Source organism: Balaenoptera physalus (assembly GCF_965194825.1).
Source record: "Balaenoptera physalus genome assembly, chromosome: 14".
Classification (NCBI taxonomy): Eukaryota; Metazoa; Chordata; class Mammalia; order Artiodactyla; family Balaenopteridae; genus Balaenoptera; species Balaenoptera physalus.
In genome coordinates this window covers 10,611,434-10,636,358 of record NC_138893.1, presented here as the reverse complement: position 1 = coordinate 10,636,358, position 24,925 = coordinate 10,611,434, and the positions used below count along the sequence as shown (strand labels likewise).

General features: G+C 39.3%; 1 protein-coding gene across 5 annotated transcripts in view; it reads left to right on the top strand.

The window, feature by feature from the left end:
- Positions 1 to 75: 75 nt before the first annotated feature.
- The window catches only part of TBCE (tubulin folding cofactor E), a 106,901-nt gene continuing 82,051 nt past the window's right edge, over positions 76 to 24,925 (top strand). For 3 of the 5 annotated variants that reach the window (XM_082423129.1, XM_082423128.1, XM_082423125.1), the window contains exon 1: positions 76 to 158. The gene's annotated coding sequence lies outside the window, so the exon portion shown is untranslated. Of the gene's footprint in view, positions 163 to 283; positions 490 to 24,925 lie in introns of those variants that run through there. The other 2 variants (XM_082423126.1, XM_082423127.1) reach the window with 2 other exon arrangements.

The following is a 24,925-nucleotide window of genomic DNA, read 5'->3' as shown; positions in this document are numbered from 1 at the left end:
GCTGATAATTACCACTGAGCTCCAGCTGCCGCTGCTCCTTCCCGAGGGGGCGGGACTTCCTCTCTTCCTAAAGGAGCACTTCCGCCCAGAGCCGGAAGCCGCCCTGGGGCAAGACGCGAAACGGGGGCTGCCGCTCAGACCACCCCGGCGGACCGCAAGTAGGTGAGCTTCTTCGGGGTCTGGGGAGCGGAGGGAGCCGTGCGTTCCTGGCTGGCTCGTGACCGGTGCAGGCCTGCGGGGCTCTCGGTCTGTTTTGCCTTTAGAAACTTCCTAGGTGGCCGGGCGTTGCCTGCTTCCTGGGGCTTTGAGCGAACCCAGCTGCGCCGGGTCCAGAGGAGGCGTCCGTGGGGGCGAGCGGTGTCCCGGGCCGGGGCCCGCGGTGGGCGAGCGGGAGTGGTAGCCCCGCACTGCACTTCACAGAAAATCCGTACTGACTTGTCACTCTGCGAGAGGTGAAACTGGCACAGGCGACCCACGACTTGGTGTCAGGTTAGAGAAACAGCCCTGACCGTCCAAATCCTTTAACATTTGTGATGCAGGAGAAATAACGTTAAGTAGGTGGAGAACGTTTACAGGTTTTACATATTACTCACTACCAACCGCGGACTGTTCTAGGTTGTGGGTGAGAATAGATTTCTCTTTTGTCTGAAGTTAATATATCCATGGCCATTGTCATTTGATACTTGGCTCAACTGTTTTCATCTTTTTAGGGTTTTTTTTGTAAATAATTTTTTTTTTTTGGCTGCGTTGGGTCTTTGTTGCTGTGCGCGGGCTTTCTCTAGTTGCAGCGAGCGGGGGCTACTCTTTGCGGAGCACGGGCTTCTCATTGCGGTGGCTTCTCTTGTTGCAGAGCACGAGCTCTAGGCGCGCGGGCTTCAGTAGTTGCGGCACGTGGGCTCAGTAGTTGTGGCTCGCGGGCTCTACAGCACAGGCTCAGTAGTTGTGACTCACGGGGCTTAGTTGCTCCGCGGCATGTGGGATCTTCCCGGACCAGGGCTTGAATCCGTGTCCCTTGCATTGGTAGGTGGATTCTTAACCACTGCGCCACCAGGGAAGTCCCTTTATGTATGCTTTTGTAACTAGCATATTGATGGGGAATTTTTTTTTTTTTTTTTAAACCAAGCGGACAGTCTCTGCCTTTTGACTGGCAGGCTGATTGTACTTACATTCACTGTCATTACTGAGATATTTGTTGAGCCCTGTAAAACCTTCGGCGTCATCCTTGACCCATTTCTTTCTCACCACACATGTAATCTATCAGCAGATCCAAGAACTCGGCCTTCAGAGTCTATCCAGACTCCCAAGCCCTTCTCAGCACCTTCCCTTATTCGAATTACAGTCATCTCTCGCCTGGATTTCTGCAGTAGCCACTTAAATAGTCTGCTTTTTCTTTTTTCAGTCTTTCCATCGCATGTAGAGTGATTCTTTTTTTTTAAAAAATCAGATTATCTCCCTTCTCTCAAAAAATCCTCCACAGACTACCCATTTCACTAAGATTAAAATCCAGATTCTTTAGAGGGGCCGTCGAGGTTCTGTATGACCTGGCCCTTGCTTTCCGTCTGATCTCATCTCTGGCTGCTCTCCCCCTTTGCTCTGTGTTGTTGCCTCGGGCACATCCTAACCTCAGGATGTTTACACTTGCAGTTCCTTTGTCAAAATGTCCACATGGTTTAATCCCTTACCTCCCTCCTGTTTTTTTTTTTTTTTTTTTTTTTTGAATATTACCTTCTCAGTGAGGTCTCCCCTGACATAGCCTTCCCTTACATTTCCGTTGTACTCGTTGCCCTTGTACTTATTACCATATGACCTGCCATGTGATTTATTCATTTTTCTGGTTCCTTACTGTTTACCCCACTAGGATAGAAGTTTCATGAGAGCCGCTATTTTTCTGTGTTTTGTTTACAGCTGTATCCCTAGTGCCTAAAACAATATTTGGCTTTTAGTGAGCTCTCCATAATATAATTGTTGAAAAAATGGATTTGGCCTTTTTTTTTTTTTTTTTTTGCCATCGATACTTTGTACTTTCTGTGCTTTTTCTTTCTCTTTTCTTGCCTTTTTTTGAATTGAGGTTTTGTCTTGTTTTCTCTCTTCACTTTTTCCCTTCTACTTGTTTGGAAGATATGTTACTCTATATACGTTACTTCTGTTCTTATAGTGGTTAACCTTTTAATTTATCTAATCAGAATCTTAACCTTGCAGAACAATATTGTCTTTACCTGTAAGCTACTGATTTTAACAGGCTTCCTGGATCATCTCAGTACTTATTTTCATAAGATGTAAACGTTCAACAATAAAACTAGTAGTTGTTACTATTTTCTGGTGGTTTTGATGTTTTTCCTTTTTGGTTTATTAAAGTAAATTTATCATACAGCTTAATAGAATATTTACTGTATACTTAGCACTCCAAAGTTTATTTTTTTAAAAGTATATGATACTTTCCCTACCTTAGCATTTTGCTGGAAAATGTGCAAAAGAGTCCATTAGAAAATAACATGATAGACATTATTAAGTGTGAAATGAATATTGCCCAGAAAATAGGTAGAGGCTACCAGAAACGAGGGAATTTAACAGTTTGCTGGTTATTAGGAGCAGCTGGAATGAATTTGTGGAGGAGTGATTTGGGAAGATTTGGTGGTATTTGAAAGTGTGTAGAGAAAAGGCACTGATTGGTTCATTAATTTTATTATTTCTGCTTCATATAGTTGTATCATAAAAATTGTGGGTTTGGTGTGGATTTCAGTCATTGGTGTTTGAGAGAGAAGACATGTCTACAGCCTTTTCAGAAAGCCTAAGGCTTTTTGGAGGAGCTGCTTAAAATGATGAAACAATTCAGTGTGTGAGGGCCAAGGAACTACTGTGAGGATGTAGTAGAACTTGGACACAGGCTTTGACATTAGCTATGACGTGCATGGAGGACAGCAGGATATTATGCTAAGTGAAGAAAGCCGGTCACCAAAGAGAAATACTGTGTGCTTCCACTTCTGTGAGATATTTGGAGCAGTCCGGTTAATAGAAATGGAAGGTGGGATCTGGGAGAGGAGGCTATGGGGAGTTGTTTCAGGGGTAGAGACTTTCAGTTTTGCAAGACGGAAAAGTTTTGGTGATTGATTGCACAACAGTGTGAATGTATCTAATGCCACTGAACTGTACACTTAAAAATGGTTAAGGTGATAAATTTTATGGAATGTGTATTTTATGACAAATTTCTTTTTAAAAAGGACGGCAGGTGGGATTCTTTAAAATTAGGCTATTAAATACTCAGAAGTTGTTACATTTTAGGTGGTCATTTAAAAGCAAATGACATTTTTTGCCCTTATATTTTCGCTTTCTTTAGTCTCCCATCATGAACCTCCAAAATGTCAGTGAAACCCTCTTAATTTCCCTACCTGGAAAGCTTGTTCTCTTAATTTCTGCTGCTCATTTCTGTCAGCTTAACCAGGGAATGGTTTCCACATGGAGTCTGCCTCACTCTTAACCCACCTGTTTCTTCTTCTTCACTGAATTTGATTCTTACATTACTAATTATAGGTCTTAATTGTTTGCTGTTAGTTATCTCTTCTAATTAAACTCTGATTTCCTTATAAGTGCATGTCTTTTACTTGCTTATGTTCTTCATGACAGAGAAAGGTTAACGAATGTCAGGATTCACTGCTTGTAAATTCCTGAGCCAGGATTACTGACTACAGTTCCTAATCTCAGTGAAGCCTGTTTCCTGTTGATGTTGAGTTTTCTACTTGACAGGTGTCAGTCTGTGAATGATAATTCAGACCTCATGCCAATTATTTTGGTACAATTTAGAACAAATATCAGAAAAGATTAAGCAAAATACATTTTTTTTTATACAGCAGGTTCTTATTAGTTAACCATTTTATACATATTAGTGTATGTATGTCAATCCCAATCTCCCAATTCATCCCACCCACCCCCCTTTCCCGCTTTGGTGTCCATATGTTTGTTCTCTACAACTGTGTCTCTATTTCTGCCCTGCAAACCAGTTCATCTGTACCATTTCCCAGGTTCCACATATATGCGTTAATATACAATATTTGTTTTTCTCTTTCTGACTTACTTCACTCTGTATGACAGTCTCTGTATCCATCCATGTGTCTACAAATGACCCAATTTCATTCCTTTTTATGGCTTAGTAATATTCCATTGTATATGTGTACCACATCTTCTTTATCTATTCGTCTGTCGATAGGCATTTAGGTTGCTTCCATGACCTGGCTATTGTAAATAGTGCCGCAATGAACATTGTGGTGCATGTGTCTTTTTGAATTATGGTTTTCTCTGGGTATATGCCCAGTAGTGGGATTGCTGGGTCATATGGTAATTCTATTTTTACTTTTTTAAGGAACCTCCATACTGTTCTCCATAGTGGCTGTATCAGTTTACATTCCCACCAACAGTGCAAGAGGGTTCCCTTTTCTCCACACCCTCTCCAGCATTTGTTGTTTGTAGATTTTCTGATGATGCCCATTCTAACTGGTGTGAGGTGATACCTCAGTGTAGTTTTGATTTGCATTTCTCTAATAATTATTGACGTTGAGCAGCTTTTCATGTGCCTGTTGGCCATCTGTATGTCTTCTTTGGAGAAATGTCTATTACGTCTTCTGCCCATTTTTGGATTGGGTGGTTTGTTTTTTTAATATTGAGCTGCATGGGCTGTTTATATATTTTGGAGATTAATCCTTTGTCTGTTGATTCGTTTACAAATATTTTCTCCCATTCTGAAGGTTATCTTTTTGTCTTGTTTGTAGTTGCCTTTGTTTGCAAAAGCTTTTAAGTTTCATTAGGTCCCATTTCTTTATTTTTGTTTTTATTTCCATTATTTTAGGAGGTGGATCAAAAAAGATCTTGCTGTGATTTATGTCAAAGAGTGTTCTTCCTATGTTTTCCTCTAAGAGTTTTATAGTGTCTGGTCTTCATTTAGGTCTCTAATCCATTTTAAGTTTATTTATTTATTTATTTATTTAGTTTAAAACGTGATGATCCATTTATTTATTTATTTATTTATTTATTTATGGCTGTGTTGGGTCTTCGTTTCTGTGCGAGGGCTTTCTCTAGTTACGGCAAGTGGGGGCCACTCTTCATCGCAGTGCACCGGCCTCTCACTATCGCGGCCTCTCACTATCGCGGCCTCTCTTGTTGCGGAGCACAAGCTCCAGATGCGCAGGTTCAGTAATTGTGGCTCACGGGCCTAGTTGCTCCGCGGCATGTGGGATCTTCCCAGACCAGGGCTCGAACCCGTGTCCCCTGCATTGGCAGGCAGACTCTCAACCACTGCGCCACCAGGGAAGCTCTTAAGTTTATTTTTGTTTATGATGTTAGGGAGTGTTCTAATTTCATTCTTTTACTTGTAGCTGTCCAGTTTTCCCAGCACCACTTATTGAAGAGACTGTCTTTTCTCCATTGTATATCCTTGCCTCTTGTGTCATAGATTAGTTGGCCATAGGAGCATGGGTTTATCTCTGGGTTTTCTGTCCTGTTCCATTGATCTGTATTTCCGTTTTTGTGCCAGTACTATATAGTCTTGATGACTGTAGCTTCGTAGTATAGTCTGAAGTCATGGAGTCTGATTCTTCCAGCTCTGTTTTTATCCTTCAAGACTGCTTTGACTATTCGGGGTCTTTTGTGTCTCCATACAAATTTTAAGATTTTTGTTCTAGTTTTGTAAAAAATGCCATTGGTAATTTGATAGAGATTGCACTGAATCTGTAGATTACTTTGGGTAATATAGTCATTTTCACAATATTGATTTTTCCAATCCAAGAACATGGTATATCCCTCCATCTGTTTGTATCATCTTTAATTTTTTTCATCAGTGTCTTATAGTTTTCTGCATACAGGTCTTTTGTCTCCTTAGTTAGGTTTATTCCTAGGTATTTTATTTTTTTTGTTGCAGTGGTAAATAGAAGTGTTTCCTTGATTTCTCTATCAGATTTTTCATCATTAATGTATAGGAATGCAAGAGATTTCTGTGCATTAATTTTGTATCCTGCAACTTTACCAAATTCTTTGATTAGCTCTAGTAGTTTTCTGGTGGCATCCTTAGGATTCTCTATGTATAGTATCATGTCATCTGCAAACAATGACAGTTTAACTTCTTCTTTTCCAATTTATATTTTATTTCTTTTTCTTTTCTGATTGCCATGGCTAGGACTTCCAAAACTGTGTTGAATAATAGTGGTGAGAGTGGACATCCTTGTCTCGTTCCTGATCTTAGAGGAAATGCTTTCAGTTTTTCACCATTGAGAATGATGTTTGCTGTGGGTTTGTTGTATATGGCCTTTATTATGTTGAGGTAGGTTCCCTCTATGCCCACCTTCTAGAGGGTTTTTATCATAAATGGGTGTTGAATTTTGTCAAAAGCCTTTTCTGCATCTATTGAGATGGTCATATGGTTTTTCTTCTTCAATTTGTTAATATGGTGTATCACATTGATTGATTTGTGTATATTGGAGAATCCTTGCACCCCTGGGATAAATCCCCCTGATCATGGTGTATGATCCTTTTAATGTGTTGTTGGATTCTGTTTGCTAGTATTTTGTTGAGGATTTTTGCATCTATATTCATCAGTGATATTGGTTTGTAATTTTCATTTTTTGTAGTATCTTTGTCTGGTTTAGGTATCAGGGTGATGGTGGCCTCATAGAATGAGTTTGGGAGTGTTCCTTCCTCTGCAGTTTTTTGGAAGAGTTTGAGAAGGATGGGTGTTAGCTCTTGTCTAAGTGTTTGATAGAATTCACCTGTGAAGCCATCTGGTACTGGACTTTTGTTTGTTGGAAGATTTTTAATCACAGTTCCAATTTCATTACTTGTGATTGGTCTGTTCATATTTTCTATTTCTTCCTGGTTCAGTCTTGGAAGTTTATACCTTTCTAGGAATTTGTCCATTTCTTCCAGGTTGTCCATTTTATTGGTATAGAGTTGCTTGTAGTAGTCTCTTAGGATGCTTTGTATTTTTGTGGTGTGTGTTGTAGCTTCTCCCTTTTCGTTTCTAATTTTATTGATTTGAGTCCTCTCCCTCTTTTTCTTGATGAGTTTGGCTAATGGTTTATCAATTTTGTTTATCTTTTCAAAGAACCAGCTTTTAGTTCTATTGATCTTTGCTGTTGTTTTCTTTGTTTCCATTTCATTTATGTCTGCTCTGATCTTTATGATTTCTTTCCTTCTGCTAACTTTGGGTTTTGTTTGTTCTTCTTTCTCTAGTTCCTTTAGGTGTAACGCTAGATTGTTTATTTGAGATTTTTCTTGTTTCTTGACGTAGGCTTGTATTGCTGTAAACTTCCCCCTTAGAACTGCTTTTGCAGCATCCCATAGGTTTTGGGTCGTCGTGTTTTCATTGTCATTTTTCTCTAGGTATTTTTTTATTTCCTCTTTGATTTCTTCAGTGATCTCTTGGTTATTTAGTAATGTATTGTTTGGCCTCCATGTATTTGTGTTTTTTTACTTGTTTTTCCCCTGTAATTGAATTTTAATCACATAGCATTGTGGTCAGAACAGATGCTTGATATGACTTCAACTTTCTTAAATTTACTGAGGCCTGATTTGTGATCCAAGATGTGATCTCTCCTGGAGAATGTTCTGTGTGCACTTGAGAAGAAAGTGTAATCTGTTTTTGGATGGAATGTCCTATAAATATCAATTAAATCTGTCTGGTCTGTTATGTCACTTAAAGCTTATGTTTCCTTATTAATATTCTGTTTGGGTGATCTGTCCATTGGTGTGAGGTGTTAAAGTCCCCCACTATTGTTGTGTTACTGTCGATTTCCTCTTTTATAGCTGTTAGCAGTTGTCTTATGTATTGAGGTGCTCCTATGTTGGGTGCATATATATTTATAATTGTTATATCTTGTTCTTGGATTGATCCCTTGATCATTTTGTAGTGTCCTTCCTTGTCTCTTGTAATAGTCTTTATTTTTAAGTCTACTTTATCTGATATGAGTATTGGTACTCCGGCTTTCTTTTGATTTCCATTTGCATGGAATATCTTTTTCCAGCCCCTCGCTTTCAGTCTGTACGTGTCCCTAGGTCTGAAGTGGGCCTCTTGTAGACAGCATATATATGGGTCTTGTTTTTGTATCCATTCAGCGAGCTCATGTCTTTTGATTGGAGCATTTAATCCTTTCACATTTAAGGTAATTATCAATATGTATGTTCCTATTACCATTTTCTTAATTGTTTTGAGTTTGTGTTTGTAGGTTCTTTTCTTCTCTTGTGTTTCTGGCTTAGAGAAGTTACTTTAGCATTTGTTGTAGAGCTGGTTTGGTGGTGCTGAATTCTCTTAGCTTTTGCTTGTCTGTAAAGCTGGAAAACTTTTTTTCTAAAATTAATTCACAAAATGCCAGTGTTTTCACCTTTTCTGTTGTGCATCACACATCTTTTTTGATCCCTTGGATCCCTTGGTGGCTAAACAAAGTAGGAAACATGGTAACTGAATCTGTACCTACTGTTGGTTTAGGCTCACTGGGTTTAAACTTCCCCATGTCAGCTACCATTATTTTTTTTTAATTTAATTTTTTATTTTTTATTATAGTTGATTTACAATGTTGTATTAGCTTCAGGTGTACAGCAAACGATTCAGTTATACATATACATATATTTATTCTTTTTCAGATTCTTTTCCCATATAGCTGTTACAGAATTTTAAGTAGTGTTCTCTATGCTATACAGTAGGTCGTTGTTGGTTATTTTATATATAGTAGTGTGTATATGTTAATCCCAGTCTCCCAATTTATCCCTCCCTCTGCCTTCCCCTCTGGTAACCATATATTTATTTTTAGAGTCTGTAAGTTTGTTTCTGTTTTGTAAATAAGTTCATTTGTATCATTTTTTTTTTTTTTAGAGTCCACATGTAAGTGATGTCATGTGATATTTCTCTTTCTCTGTCTGACTTCACTTAGTAGGGTGATATCTAGGTCCATCCATGTTGCTGCAAATGGCATTACTTCATTTTTTTTTATGGCTGAGTAATATTCCATTGTCTTTATGTACCATATCCTCTTTATCCATTCCTTTGTCGATGGATTTTTAGATTGCGTCCATGTCTCGGCTGTTGTAAATAGTGCTGCAGTGAACATTGGGGTGCATGTATTGTTTCGAATTATGGTTTTCTCCGGGTATATGCCCAGGAGTAGGATTGCTGGATCGTATGATACCTCTATTTTTAGTTTTTTAAGGAACCTCCATCCTGTTCTCTATAGTGGCTGTACCAACTTACGTTCCCACCAACACTGTAGGGGGATTCCCTTCTCTTCACACCCTGTCCAACATTTACTGTTTGTAGACTTTTTGATGATGGCCATTCTGATTGCTGTGAGGTGATAACCTCATTGTAGTTTTGATTTGCATTTCTCTAATAATTAGAGATGGTGAGCATCTTTTCATGTGCTTTTTGGCCATCTGTATGTCTTTGGAGAAATGTCTATTTAGATCTTCTGCCCAGTTTTTGATTGCGTTTTTCCCTTTTTTTTGATACTGAGCTGCATGAGCTGTTCATATGTTTTGGAGATCAATCCCTTGTTGGTTGCTTTGTTTGCAAATATTTTCTCCCATTCTGTGGGTTGTCTTTTCGTTTTGTTTATGGTTTCCTTTGTTGTGCAAAAGGTTTTAAGTTTCACTGGGTCCCATTTGTTTATTTTTGTTTTTATTTTCATTACTCTAGGAGGTGATTCCAAAAAGATACTTCTGTGATTTATGTCACAGTGTTCTGCCTATGTTTTCCTCTTAGAGTTTTATAGTATCCAGTATTGTTTTTAGGCCTTTAATCCATTTTGAGTTTATTTTTGTGTATGGTGTTAGAGAATGTTCTAGTTTCATTCTTTTGCATGTAGCTGTACAGTTTTCCCAGTACCACTTATTGAAGAGACTGTGTATTCTCCATTGTATATTCTTGCCTCCTTTGTTGTATTGTCGTAATAGAGTAATTGACCATAGGTTTGTGGGTTTATTTATGGGCTTTCTATGCTGTTCTGTTCTATATTTCTGTCTTTGTGCCAGTACCATACTGTTTTGATTACTGTAGCTTTGTAGCATAGTCTGAAGTCAGGGAGCCTGATTCTTCCAGCTCCTTTTTTCTTTCTCAGGATTGCTTTGGCTGTTCAGAGTCTTTTGTGTTTCCATACGAATTTCAATTTTTTTTGTTCTAGTTCTGTGAAAGGTGCCATTGGTAATTTGATAGGAATGGCATTGAATCTGTAGATCCCCTTGGGTATTGTAGTCATTTTGACAATATTGATTATTCCAATCCAAGAACATGGTATATTTTTTTATCTGTTTGTGTCATCTTTAATTTCTTTTTTTCCCCCCCTCATCTTCAGTTTCTTTCATCACCATCTTGTAATTTTTGGAGTACAGGTCTTTTGTCTCCTCAGGTAGGCTTATTCCTAGGTATTTTATTCTTTTTGATGCGATGGTAAATTGGATGGTTTCCTTGATTTCTCTTTCTCATCTTTCATTGTTAGTGTGTAGAAATACAACAGATTTCTGTGTATTAAGTTAGTTTCTTTTTTTTTTTTTTTTTTTTGTTTTGGGCCGTGGTGTACACCCTGCAGGATCTTAGCTTCCCTGACCAGGGATTGAACCCGTGCCCCCAGCAGTGGAAGTGCGGCATCTTAACCACTGGAGCACCAGGGAAGTCCCTTTGTGTATTAATTTTGTATCCTGCAACTTTACCAAATTCATTGATTAGCTCTAGTAGTTTTCTGGTAGCATCTTTAGGATTTTCTATGTATAGTATCATGTCATCTGCAAAGAGTGACAGTTTTACTTCTCTTTTCCAATTTGGATTCCTTTTATTTCTTTTTCTTCTCTGATTGCCATGGCTAGGACTTTGAAAACTGTGTTGGCTAAAAGTGGAGAGGATGGGTATCCTTGTCTTGTTCCTAATCTTAGAGGAAATGCTTTCAGTTTTTCACCATTGAGAATGATGTTTGCTGTGGGTTTGTCATATATGGCCTTTATTATGTTGAGGTAGTTTTCCCTCTGTGCTCACTTTCTGTAGATTTTTCATCATAAATAGGTGTTGAATTTTGTCAAAAAGTTTTTCTGCATCTATTGAGACTATCATATGTTTTTTATTCTTCGATTTGTTAATGTGGTGTATTACCCTGATTGATTTGCGGATGTTGAAAAATCCTTGCACCCCTGGGGTAAATCCCACTTGATCATGGTGTATGATAATTTTAATGAATTGTTGGGTTCAGTTTGCCAGTATTTTGTTGAGGATTTTTGCGTCTACATTCATCAGTGATGTGGGCCTCTAATTTTCTTTTTTTGTGGTATCTTTGTCTGGTTTTGGTATCAGGGTAATGGTGCCTCATAGAATGAGTTTGGAAGTATTCCTTCCTCTGCAGTTTTTTGAAAGAATTTCAGAAGATAGGTGTTAACTCTTCTCTGAATGTTTGATAGAATTTGTCTGTGAAGCCATCTGGCCCTGGACTTTTGTTTGTTGGAAGTTTTTAAATCACAGTTTCAATTTCAGTACTTGTGATAGGTCTGTTCATATTTTCTATTTTTTACTGGTTCAGTCTTGGAAGATTGTACCTTCCTAAGATTTTGTCCATTTCTTCTTAGTTGTCCATTTTATTGGCATATAGTTGCTTGTAGTAGTCTGTCATGATCCTTTGTATTTCTGTGGTGTCAGCTGTTATTTCTCCATTTTCATTTCTAATTTTATTGATTTGAGCCCTCTCTCTTTTTTTCCTGATGAGTCTGGCTAAAGGGTCTCAATTTTGTTTATCTTTTCAAATAACTAGCTTTTAGTGTCATTTATCTTTTCTATTGTTTTCCTTATCCCTATTTCATTTATTTCTGCTCAGATCTTTAGGGTTTCTTTCCTTCTACTAATTTTAGGTTTTGTTTCTTCTTTCTCTAGTTGCTTTAGGTGTATCCCATAGGTTTTGGATCATTGGGGTTTTGTTTTCATGTGTCTCTAGGTATTTTTTGATTTCCTCTTTGATTTCTTCAGTGATCCATTGGTTGTTTAGTAGCATATTGTTTAGCTTCAGTGTGTTTGTGTGTTTTACAGTTGTTTTTTTTCTTGTAGTTGATTTCTAATCTCATATCATTGTGGTTGGAAAAGATGCTTGATATGATTTCAATTTTCTTAAATTTACCAAGGCTTGCATTGTGGCCCAGCATGTGATCAATCCTGGAGAATGTTCTGTGTGCACTTGAATGTGTATTCTGCTGCTTTGGGATGGAATGCTCTATAAATATCATTTAAGTCCATCTGGTCAGATGTGTCATTTAAGGCCTGTGTTTCCTTATTGATTTTCTGTCTGGATGATCTGTCCATTGATGTAAGTGGGGTGTTAAGGTCCCTGACTATTATTGTGTTATGGTTGATTTCTCCTTTTATGGCTGTTAGCATTTGCCTTATGTATTGAGGTGCTCCTGTGTTGGTTGCATATATACTTATAATTGTTATATTTTGTTCTTAGATTGACTCATTGATCATTATGTAGTGTCCTTCTTTGTCTCTTGTAATAGTCTTTATTTTAAAGTTTATTTTGTCTGATACGAGTATTGCTACTCCAGCTTTCTTTTGATTTCCATTTGCATGGAAAATCTTTTTCCATCTCCTCACTTTGTATGTGTCCCTAGGTCTGAAGTGGGTGTCTTGTAGACAGCATATATAAGGGTCTTGTTTTTGTATTCATTCAGCCACTCTCTGTCTTTTGGTTGGAGCATTTAATCCGTTTTTGTTGATTATTGATATATATATTCTTATTGCCATTTTGTTCATTGTTTTGAATTTGTTTTTGTAGGTCTTTTTTCTTCCTCTTTTTTTCTTTTGTGATTTGATGACTAACTTTAGAGTTGTTTTTGGATTCCTTTTTCTTAATCTTTTTGTTTGTTTTTTTTAAATTTTGGCAATGGCTTTATTTTATTTATTTTTTTGCCTGTGCCGCGCAGCATGTGGGATCTTAGGTCCCGGACCAGGGATCGAACCCACACCCCCTGCAGTGGATCACAGAGTCTTAACCACTGGACTATCAGGGAAGTCCTCCTTTTTCTTCTTTGTGTGTATATATTGTAAAATTTCAGATTGTGGTTACCATGAGGTTTTTTTGTTTTGGTTTTGGTTTTCTTTGGCCACACTGCATGGCTTGTGGGATCTTAGTTCCCTGACCAGGGATCAAACCTGGGCCCTCTGCAGTGGAAGCTCATAGTACTAACCGCTGGACCACCAGTGAATTCCCACCATGAGGTTTTGATATAGCAGTCTGTACATATACAAGAGTGTTTTAAGTTGTGGTCTCTTAATTTCAAATGTGTTTCCAGTATTATGCATTTGTAGTCTTCTCACTGTTGCTGGTTTTGATATCATGTTTGTGTGTGGATGATTTCCTACATTTTCTGTAGGTTTGCTTTTTTTTTTTTTTTGTAGGTTTGCTTTTACCGGTGAACTTTCCTATTTGTAATTTTCTTGTTTCTGGTTGTGGCATTTTGTTTTCCTTCTGGAGAAGTTTCTTTAGCGTTTGTTGTAAAGCTGGTTTGGTTGTGCTGAATTCTCTAGTTTTTGCTTGTCTGTAAAGCTTTCGATTTCTCTATCAAACCTGAACAAGAGCCTTGCTGGGTAGAGTATTCTTGGTTGTAGGTTTTTCCCTTTTATCAATTTAAATATATTGTGCAACTCCTTTCTGGCATGCAGAGTTTCTGCTGATAAATCAGCTGATAACCTTACGGGGATTCCCCTGTATGTTATTTGTTGTTTTTCCCTTGTTGCTTTTAATATTTTCTCTTTGTCTTTAATTTTTGTTAATTTGATTAACACGTGTCTCGGTGTGTTCCTCCTTGGGTTAGTCCTATATGGGACTCTTCACGTTTCCTGGACTTGAGTGAATGTTTCCTTTCCCACCTTAGGGAATTTTTCAGCTATTATCTCTTCAAATATTTTCTCAGGCTGTTTCTGTCTCTCTTCTCTTCCTGGGACTCCTATGATGCGAATGTTGGTGCATTTAATGTTGTCCCAGAGGTCTCTTAGACTGTCCTCATTTCTTTTCATTCTTTTTCCTTTTCTTTTTTAAAAAATATTTATTTATTTATTTGGTTGCACTGGGTCTTAGTTGCGGCATGCGGGTTCTTAGTTGTAGTACGTGGGGTCTTTGTTGTGGCATGAGGGATCTTTTTAGTTGTGGCATGTGGAGTGTTTTTTTTTTTTTTTTCAGTTGCAGCATGTGGGATCTTCATTGTTGCTTGCGGGGTCTTTAGTTGTGGCATGCCAGCTCTTCATTGCAGCATGCAGGGTCTAGTTCCCTGACCAGGGATTGAACCTGGGGCCCCTGCATTGGGAGCATGTAGTGTTAACCACTGGACCACCAAGGGAGTCCCTCATTCTTTTTTCTTTATTCTGTTCCGTGGCAGTGATTTCCAGCAATCTGTCTTCCAGGTCACTTACTTGTTCTTCTGTCTCTTTTTTTCTGCTATTGATTCCCTCTGGTGTATTTTTCATTTCAGTTATTTTACTGTTCATCTCTGTTTGTTCTTTAACGTTTTTAGCTCTTTATTAAACATTTCTTGTATCCTTTCAGTCTGTGCCCCGAGTCTTTTTCTGAGATCTTGGATCATCTTTACTATCAGTACACTGAATTCTTTTTCACGTAGGTTGCCTTTCTCCTCTTCACTTAGTTGTTCTTCTGGGGTTTTATTTTGTTCCTTCGTCTGGAACATATTTCTGTGCTTTCTCATTTTGTCTGCCTTTCTGTGTTTGTTGTCTCTGTTCCTCAGGCTGCAGGATCATAATTCTTCTTGGTTCTGGTGTCTGCCTCCTTGTGAGTAAGTTGGTCCAGGGGCTTGTGCAGGCTTCCTGGTGGGAGGGACTTGTGTTTGCCCAGTGGTGGGTGGAGCTGGGTCTTGTCCCTGCAGTGGGTAGGGCCATCTCAAGTGGTGTGTTTATAGGCGGCTGTTGGCTCAGGTCAGCTTTAGGCAGCCTGTCTGCTGATGTGTGAGGCTTTGTTCCCACCTTGTTGGTTGTTTGTCCTGAGGTGTCCCAGCACTGGAGCCTGCAGACTTACGGGTGGGGCCAGGTCTCAGGGCGAAAATGGCGACCTCTGGGAGAGCTCATGCTGGCTGGTGAGTATTCCCTGGGCATCAGTGGCCAGTGCCCTTGCCCCCACAGTGAACCACAGCTGCCCTCGCCTCCCCAGGAGACCCTGCAAGACCCAGAGGTAGGTCTGGCCTAAGCTTCTCTGGAGTCACTGCTTTGCCCTGGGTCCCAGTGCATGTGAAAACTTGTATGCGCCTTACAAGAGTGGAGTCTCTGTTTCCCCCAGTCCTGTGGAGCTCCTGCAGTAAAGCCCCTCCGGCCTTCAAAGCGAAATGCTCTGGGGTCTCCTCCTCTTGATGCCTGACCCCCAGGCTGGAGAGCTTGACATGGGGTTCAGAACTCTCACTCCTGTGGGAAAACGTCTGTGATATATTATTTTCCAGTCTGTGGATCGCCCACCCGGCAGGTATGGGATTTTGATTGTATTTTGAAAGTGCCCCTTCTACCGTCTCGTTGTGGCTTCTTCTTTGTATTTGGGTGTAGAATATCTTTTTTGTTAGGTTCAAGTCTTATTTTGTCAATGGTTGTTCAGCAGTTAGTTGTCATTTTGGTGTTTTTGTGAGACAAGGTGGGCTCAGGTTCTTTTACTCCACCATCTTGTTTTCAACCTCAGCTACTGTTATTTTGAACTTGTATTTCTTTTGATTTGTGGAATTTTTTCCTTTATTTAAATATAGAATCTGACCACTTATACGAGGTACCTAGAATAGTCAAATTCACAGACTCAGAAAGTACACTGGTAGATGCCAGAGGCCGGGGGGTGGGGAGGGGAAATGGGGAATTAGTGTTTAATGGGGATAGAGTTTCAGTTTAGGAAGGGGAAGAATTCGGGATACGGATGATGATGAGAGTTGCACAACAGTGTGAATGTACTTAGTGCCACTGAACTGTACAGTTAAATATGGTTAAAGTAGTATGTTTTATATTATGTGACTTTTACCACAATAAAACAACATAAAAAAATATGTGGAGTCTGAGTTATGATCTTATATGACTAACATGTTTACTATATGTTGAACAATTCTATGTATAGTAACTCATTTAATTCCTACAACAGCCCTGTGGTCTTAATATTATCTACATTTTACAGATGGGGAAACGTAGACAGAGGTTAAGTTGTCCAGTCTCCCATAGCTAGCATGTAGTTGAAGAGGTAGAATTTCTCTCCAGACCACTGGCTGCATATAATGTCCATATAACATTAAATAGGAAAGAATATGACCTAAATTCTTACTTATTTTTCAGAATTCTTTCAGTTGCAGGAGAAAGAATCCCAGGTCAAACTGATGTAAACAAAAGAAGGAATTTCATGTTTCAATTAACTGGGCTAATGAAAGGCTTTAGGCATAGCTGGGTCAACTCTGATTTTCTATTTGGCCTTGACAAGTTTTTTCTGAAAATAAAAAACACACATAGTGGCAAAGGTGTTCCTCAGCTATTCTAGGTTTAAGTGGTCCTTTCGTTTTAGGATTTTGGGAAAGAGAAAGACCTCTCTTCAAGGGTCCATGTTGTTGACCTAAAACAAGTGGACTGCCAGTTATCTCTCCAGCAAAGATGGGTATATTTGGGATCAGCAGAGAATTGCAGTTCACGTTTGCAGCCATGGTGGGCCACGTGCAAGTCTCCACATGGCAAGGGAAGGAGAAGGCTTTTATAGAGAGAAAAGGAAGTTGGGAGGGCTAAGTAAACAAAGTGTCCATGGTTTTCCATTGGCTGTGGACTTTCAGGGAAAGGAGTCTTTCCTCCTATTGGGCTCTGCTAGGGTTGCAGGGCATGAGAGCTCCCTGTTTCTGGTCTCCTGACTATTTAACTGAGGTTTCTGTTTATTAATTTTTTTCATTGTCATTTCCTAAAAGATTGGTTCTGTTTGGGTTAGGATCTTCAAACATGGACCAGTTGCTGTATGCAAGGAAACGGGGTTGAAGAGTCATCACATTGGCCATCCTGGGTCATGTGTCTACTCCTGTAGTGGGGGAATGGTAGCCCACTGGACAGAGAAAGTGCACTTCCCAAAAGGGGATGATGCTGGGCTGAAAGGTGCAGAAAGTAGGGAGAACCATTTTGGCAGCATAGGGGCAACTCTTGCTCTTTGTTTACTTGCCTTTCCCAAGTTAAGATTCTTCCACTCTTAAAAAATAACACAGTAGGGGCTTTCCTGGTGGCACAGTGGTTAAGAATCTGCCTGCCAGTGCAGGGGACGTGGGTTCAAGCCCTGGTCCTGGAAGATCCCACATGCCGCGGAGCAGCTAAGCCCGTGTGCCACAACTACTGAGCCTGCACTCTAGAGCCCATGAGCCACAACTACTGAAGCCCGCGCACCTAGAGCCTGTGCTCCGCAACAAGAGAAGCCACTGCAATGAGAAGCCCGCTCGCCCCAACTAGAGAAAGCCCACGCGCAGCAACGAAGACCCAACACAGCCAGAAATAAAAATAAAGTAAATAAATTTATGAAAAGAAAATAATCTTACCTTTAAAAAAACCCCATAGTTATATTTGAGAAATTATTAAAATTTTGAATAAATATTGTGCAGTTAAGATAAGGAAAATGAAAGTACTTTGTACAGTGCTGTAATTTATTTTCAATCATATGCTTTGTTATTGATGCTGGAGACTCACCACTAAATTCCTCTCATGTCCTCCAGTTTTCTTAATTGATTCTTTATTTAGAATAGAGACCTCTTAGCAGTCTAATGAAGCCTGTGAACTCCTTAGAATGTTTTCAGATACAGAAAAACAGGATTTCAAATGAAATCATTTACGTGGAATAAAGTTAACAAAATACTTTTAAAATTGTAATATAATAATATGTGAGTTTCTTTCCTTCTTTTTTTTATTTTGGCCACACTGCATGGCATGCAGGATCTTAGTTCCCCAACCAGGGATTGAACCCATGCCCCTGCAGTAGAAGCACGGAGTCTTAACCATTGGACTACCAGGGAAGTCCTTTTTTTTTTAAATGGTGTGTGTTTCTTTATTAATATGTTAAATAACAGTCTAGTGGCAGGTCTAATAAATATTGTAATTTTGAAGTGGTGATGAATGGAACGTTTATTTTGAGATATCTGTAACGGCTGTAGTGTTACATAAATACTTGTGATCACCGGTGCTGCTAATCCACCTGATTTTTTTTTTCTTATTTTTATAATTTAGGAAATGCTAAATTTCAGTTAGAAATTAGTGAAAAATCTTCAGTTTGGAGATACCTTGAGAGTCTATGGACCTCAGGTAGAGAACACGTTGCTTAGGCTCTGTATGGGTAATCAGCCTAGCACTCCAACTTCCTTGTCCCACTTTGCTCTTAATAGTTACCTCTGATCCCCAGTCTCATGACTTGTATTATGTTTCTTTGACCAGCCTTCCTAGAGACAGGCTTTGGGTTTCTGAGAATCATCCACCTGGACTGTCTATTATTGTGCTCTCCCCACTTTTGGGGAGAGTCATCTATGTTTTCTTGAATCCATTGAAGCCAGATAATTAACCTTGACCCCCCTCCAATCTGAATTTCTGGTGGTCATGACTTAACCACTGAGATATATTCCCTCCCACATTTTATTCCTAATAAACATGTATAGTAACTCAGATCCTGACCTCTCTTCTCCTTTCTTGTCTTCCCAGATAATGATCAGCTTCATTCTGCCTCTCAGAGGCACTGGGAAAAATAGTTTTCAATAAGAATCAAGAAAACTTGATTGAGAAGAATGGATGCTAACATTTTATGGAGAGGGAAAAAGTTGCCCATGAAACATTGAATTAGATGCTGTTGGGAAGAGAGAATGTGATAGATAACCAAAGCCCTGGAAGAAATAGCCCCAAATTTTTATTTAGGAAGAGATATTGTGGCAAAAGCACAGTAACTGAACTTATGGTTTCAGTGGTCCTTGCTAGGAAGATATATGCAGTACTGTGAACATCACTAAAATTTGCTGGGATAGACTCATTATTTGAATGGAAATATATGTCTTTGTTCAAAACAATCCAGTATAAGATTTGTGAGAATGATAGTGGATATCAGGAATATACATATACTTGTTTGGAGCCAAGAGTTTTGGCATTAGAGTGGAACACATGAATGACAAAAGGAGAAAGAAGTAGAAGAGATCTATGGATCATGCTATAGATCATTTGGTAAGAAGGAGAATAAGGTTGTTGCTCCCCTAATACAGATTATAAAAGTGGCACAGAACTGTAATATTAACAGCCAAGGAGTTATTTGCTTGGACATATTGAAAGATAATTGGAGTCCAGCACTAGCTGTTTCTGAAGTCCTTTCTATCTGCTCACTTCTTACAGACCGTAATCCTGCCGACCCCTTGGTGGGAAGTATTGTCTCTCAGTATATGACCAATAGAGCAGAACATGAAAGAATGGCCAGACAGTGGGCCAAGAGATACACTACATAAATTGGGTTTTCACAACTCTTTTTTAAAAAAATATTTATTTATTTAGGCTGTGCTGGGTCTTACTTGCGGCACGTAGGATCTTTGTTGCGGCATGCGGGATCTTTAGTTGCAGCATGTGGACTCTTAGTTGAGACATGCAGGATCTTTTAGTTGCAGCATGCGGACTTCATAGTTGTGGCATGCAAACTTTTAGTTGTGGCATGCATGCAGGATGTAGTTCCCTGACCAGGGTTCGAACTGGGGCCCCCTGCATTGGGAGCATGGAGTCTTACCCACTGGACCACGAGGGAAGTCCCGGTTTTCACAACTCTTTACGTTATTTGCCTGTCACAGAGCTGCTTATGATTTTGAAGGGGTGGGGGAGGGTGGGAATTGGTAAAGAGTAGGGTATTTCTTTCTTTTTTTTTTTTTCCATAACAGGGCCTCTGTCTCCATTTCCAGCCTGTGCCCCTCTATTTTCTTGTACCCTCTGTTCTAGCCAAACTCAACTCTGTTCCCTGGGCATGTCCTACACTTTATTCCCTTTTACTTTTTTTTTTAAGGTTAGCTATTTGAATTTATTTATTTATTTATTTATTTATTTTTGGCTGTTGTGAGTCTTTGTTTCTGTGCGAGGGCTTTCTCCAGTTGCGGCGAGCGGAGGCCACTCTTCGTCGCGGTGCGCGGTTGCGGCCTCTCTTGTTGCAGAGCACAGGCTCCAGACGCGCAGGCTCAGTAGTTGTGGCTCACGGGCCTAGTTGCTCAATGGCATGTGGGATCTTCCCAGATCAGGGCTTGAACCCGTGTCCCCTGCATTGGCAGGCAGATTCTCAACCACTGTGCCACCAGGGAAGCCCCAAGAATAGGGTATTTGTATAACAGGTATTATTCAGTGTTATTTCCTAGGATTTTGTTGTAACTTAAGGTATTTTGCTACAGTAGATAGAATTGGTAATAACAACTGTTAAAACTGTCATTAGTTTTGCAATATTAGCTGAAATGCAGTACACAGAAGAATAGACATTTGGGTTCAGTTTCTTGTCTGTAAATTTAAAACAGCTTAATTTTGTATAGGTTACCCACATGGCCTTTTATGTAAAGTCTTTCCAAGACTACACAGCTTTTTGTTTTAAAAAATTGGAACTTGTTTTCCCTTCTTGGAAGGGAACATTGATATTTAACAGCTTTTTTTTGGCTGGCTCCGTGCGGCATGTGGGATCTTAGTTCCCTGACCAGGGATCGAACCCGTGCCCCCTGCAGTGGAAGCGCAGAGTGTTAACCACCGGACCGCCAGGGAAGTCCCAATACTTAACCGCTTTTAGAGACTTTCATCTCATATATTAAAATGGACACGTGGCTATAAGACACCACATAGGAAATGAGTATTTATGTATTTTATTTTATATGCAAATCTACTTTATTGTGAAAAGATAGAGGTTTGAATCAGGACTTGTGAAAACCTGTAGTAAAATACCTTAAGCTGTTAACTGTAAGGCGTGGAATAGGAGTTGCTCACTGGATTGGTTCTGTGTCGTGGACGAAAGTCTGCATTTGTTACTGTGCTAATAAACAAATATTAAACAAACAAACAAGTGGCACAAAAATAAGACAGAGTTGTGATGGAAGATTTCAACTATCTTAAGTTCTGCTAGAGGCCCGTTCCTTTCTAGGGACAAGATCTAATTTTTTTTTTCCTGACCATTTAAATTCCTTGGAAGAAACAAATGAGAGGAAAGATTACTTTGGTTTGAAATCTCATTAACAAGGAGGAAGAAACAGGTGAAGTAGAAGATCCTGAAATATTGTGGGAAAAGAAAACTCTACTATTTTTTTTAAATTAATTAATTTATTTTTTGCTGTGTTGAGTCTTCGTTGCTGCATGCGGGCTTTCTCTAGTTGGGGCGAGCGGGGGCTACTCTTCGTTGCAGGCACATGCTTCTCATTGCGGTGCTTCTTTTGTTTCAGAGCACGGGCTCTAGGTGTGCAGGCTTCAGTAGTTGTGACACAGGGGCTCAGTAGTTGTGGCTCGCAGTATCTAGAGCACAAGCTCAGTAGTTGTCATGCACAGGTTTAGTTGCTCCACGGCATGTGGGATTCTTCCTGGCCCAGGGCTCGAATCCGGTCCCCTGCATTGGCAGGTGGATTCTTAACCACTACGCCACCAGGGAATCCCGAAACTCTACTATTTTTGAGAGTCTCCTAAACAAATAAAATGTTGAATATAATCAAACTGCTTCCTTGGGTATCAGGAAAGCATATTTTGAAAAATGGAGAATTACCATACTTTTAAGATTCAGTGTCCCAGTTAAAGCTGAATCAAAGTTATATGAAACCTAAAATTTGGGGAATTAAATTTCAAATTATTTTTTAAATTATAGTAAAATACAGATAATATAAAACTTACCATCTTTTTTTGTTTGTTTTTTGTTTTGGTTGCTCTGTGTCTTAGTTGTGGCATGCATGTGGGATCTAGTTCCCTGACCAGGGATGGAACCTGGGCCCCCTGCATTGGGAGTGCGGAGTCTTATCCACTGCGCTACCAGGGAAGTCCAAAATATACCATCTTAACCATTTTTAAATGTACAGTTTAGTAGTGTTAAGTACATTCATATTATTGGTCAACCATCAGCACCATCTGTCTCCAGAGCTCTCTTAATTTTGCAAAACTGAAACTGTCACCATTAAACAACTCCCTGTTTCCCCCTTGCTGCAGCCACTGGCAACCACCATTCTGCTTTCTCTCTGAAGTTGACTAGTCTAGGTACCTCTTTTAAGTGGAATCATACAATATTTGTCCTTTTCTTTTTTTGAGCCATGCCAGGTGGCTTGTGGGATCTTAGTTCCCCGACTGGGGATTGAACCTGGGCCCTTGGCAGTGAAAGCGTGGAGTCCTAACCACTGGGCCACCAGGGAATTCCCCAATATTTGTCCTTTTGTGACTGGCTTATTTCACTTAGCATAATATTTTTGAGATTCATTCACGTATCAAGTGGCAGAATTCCTTTCATTTTTAAGGCTGAATGATCCATTGTGTGTATGTACTGCATTGGTTTATCCATTCATCCACCAATGGACATTTGAGTTGTTCCCACCTTTTGGCGGTTGTGGATAATACTGCTGTGACCGTGGGTGTGCAAATATCTGCTAGAGTCCCTCCTTTCAATTCTTTTCAGATTATTTTATTTGAAGAATTATGTAGTATCTCATCATTAAGACCATACAGGAAACAGACAGTTTAGATTTTAAAGATAATTTAAGAAAAAAATCAATAAACCAATAGGAAATGGACAAAGGATTCTGAACAGGCAGTTCACAGAAAAGGAGATCAAAATGAATAGATGCTTAACTTCCTTCATAAAAGGAAATGCAAATAAAATACGTATTTCACTTATCAGACTGACAGGTAACTAAAAGTGTGTTAATATTCTGTGAGGGCAAGGTTGTGATGATACGGGGGCTTATGCACAGCTAATGGAATTGTAAATTGGTTCAGCCACTAGAAAGGGGCATTTGTCATTACTCATCAAAATTAGAAATGCATGTACCCTTTGACTTAGCGATGCCCATTTTGAGAATGTTTTCTACAGATATTTTTGCACAAGTGTAAAGATAAATGTGCAGGATTAACCTTGCGGTATTGTTTGCAGTTGCAAAAACTTGGGAGTAACCTAAATGTCAATCAGTTTGAGGACTAGTTATGTAAATTGTTATGTCTATATAAAGTCCTATGCAGCCATAAAATAATTAAAGCTCCTGACATGGCTGTGGATAAATTTCTAGCATGTATTATTGAATGCAAATATAAGGAATAGAATCACATATATAGTATGCCATCATTTGTGTAAAGAAAGAAAAGAATATATTTGCTTGTATATGCATAAAATATGTATGGAAGTATCTATAAGATACGAATAAAGCTGTTGTCAGTGGGAAGGGAGAATGACTGGCTGGAGTGAAGGGAGACTTTCAGTGTGTTCCTTTTTGTACTTTTAAGTATCATCCATTCAAAAATTAGGTGAAAAAGATATGCATAGAAAAATGCAAAGGGGATACTAAAAATGGAAAAACAGTCCCAAACCAATGACTTTTAGACCCTTGAACAAACCTCTTAAGAAAATATCAGTAAGGTTGAACCTCAAAATCAACTTGTGAAAAAACGTGAAGACAAGAAAAAAAAGCCTTTAGGATTGATTTAGACTAACAAGTAGTGTAAGAAGGCCTACTAGAAATGTAGTAATACATTTCTTTCTTTTCTTTCCTTCTTTCTTTCTTTCCTTCCCTTCCTTCCTCCCTTCTTTTTGTTTTTTTAAAATAAATTTATTTATTTTATTTATTTATTTTTGGCTGCATTGGGTCTTCATTGCTGTGCACGGGCCCCTCCAGCTGCGGGGAGCAGAGGCCACCCCTTCCTCATGGTGGCCTCTCCCGTTGCGGAGCACGGGCTCTAGGTGCGCGGGCCTCAGCGGTCGCAGCACGTGGGCTCTAGAGCACAGGCTCAGCAGCTGTGGCTCACGGGCCTAGTTGCTCCGCAGCATGTGGACCCTCCCAGACCAGGGCTGGAACCCGTGTCCCCTGCATTGGCAGGTGGATTCCCAACCACTGCACCACCAGGGAAGCCCCCTCTTTCTTTTCTTTTCTTCTCTTTTTTTCATCTTTTAGTAATGTATTTGTTTTAACTTTAAATCCTAAACATTTTTAAACATAAAAAAGAGAAAAATAAGTAGTCCTCCTTATCTTTGGGCGTTAGGTTCCAAGACCCCTGGTGGATCCCTGAAACTGCAGATAGTATGAAGCCCTAATTCTCTGTTTTTTCCTAAACTTTATAAATTATAAATTAGGCACAGTAAGAGATTAACAATAACTAATAATAAAATAGAACAATTATCATATAAAAGTAATAAAAGTTATGTGAATGTGGTTTTTCAGTCTTAAAATATCTTACTGTACAAATTCAATCCCTTTTCCAGTTATGCACGTGGCCATAACTTTTGCAGTTTGAAGTATGACAGCAAAACTAGTGGGAATTTCTATTTCCTTCTTCACAGTTTCACGGATAGGTTTTTTTCTTACTGTAGATCTTAGCAACCTCAGCATGTGATTTGTTTTTCTTCCCTTATTAAGTGGGGAACTTTCACCTCTTCGCTTAAAGGAAGCACTTTATGGCTTCTCATGGGCATATCTGAATTGCCAGCATCATTACTCTTGTGCTTTAGGGCCTTATTTAAGTAAAAATAAGGTCACTTGAACACAGGCACTGCAGTGCGTCGACAGTTGATTTGATAACCAGATGGCTACTAAGTGACCAGCGGGCAAGCCAGGGAATTCGATGAGAGCAGTGCATTATTCCTCCCTCTTTTCAGAATCATCCTTCTTTTCTCCTCCTCATTAATAGAAAAAACAAAATTACTTGTTCCAGAACATTCATACAACTCAGAGGTGTATAAGCTAATAATGAAAGTATTCCTTATCTTACCCCATTCCTCCTTTGTTT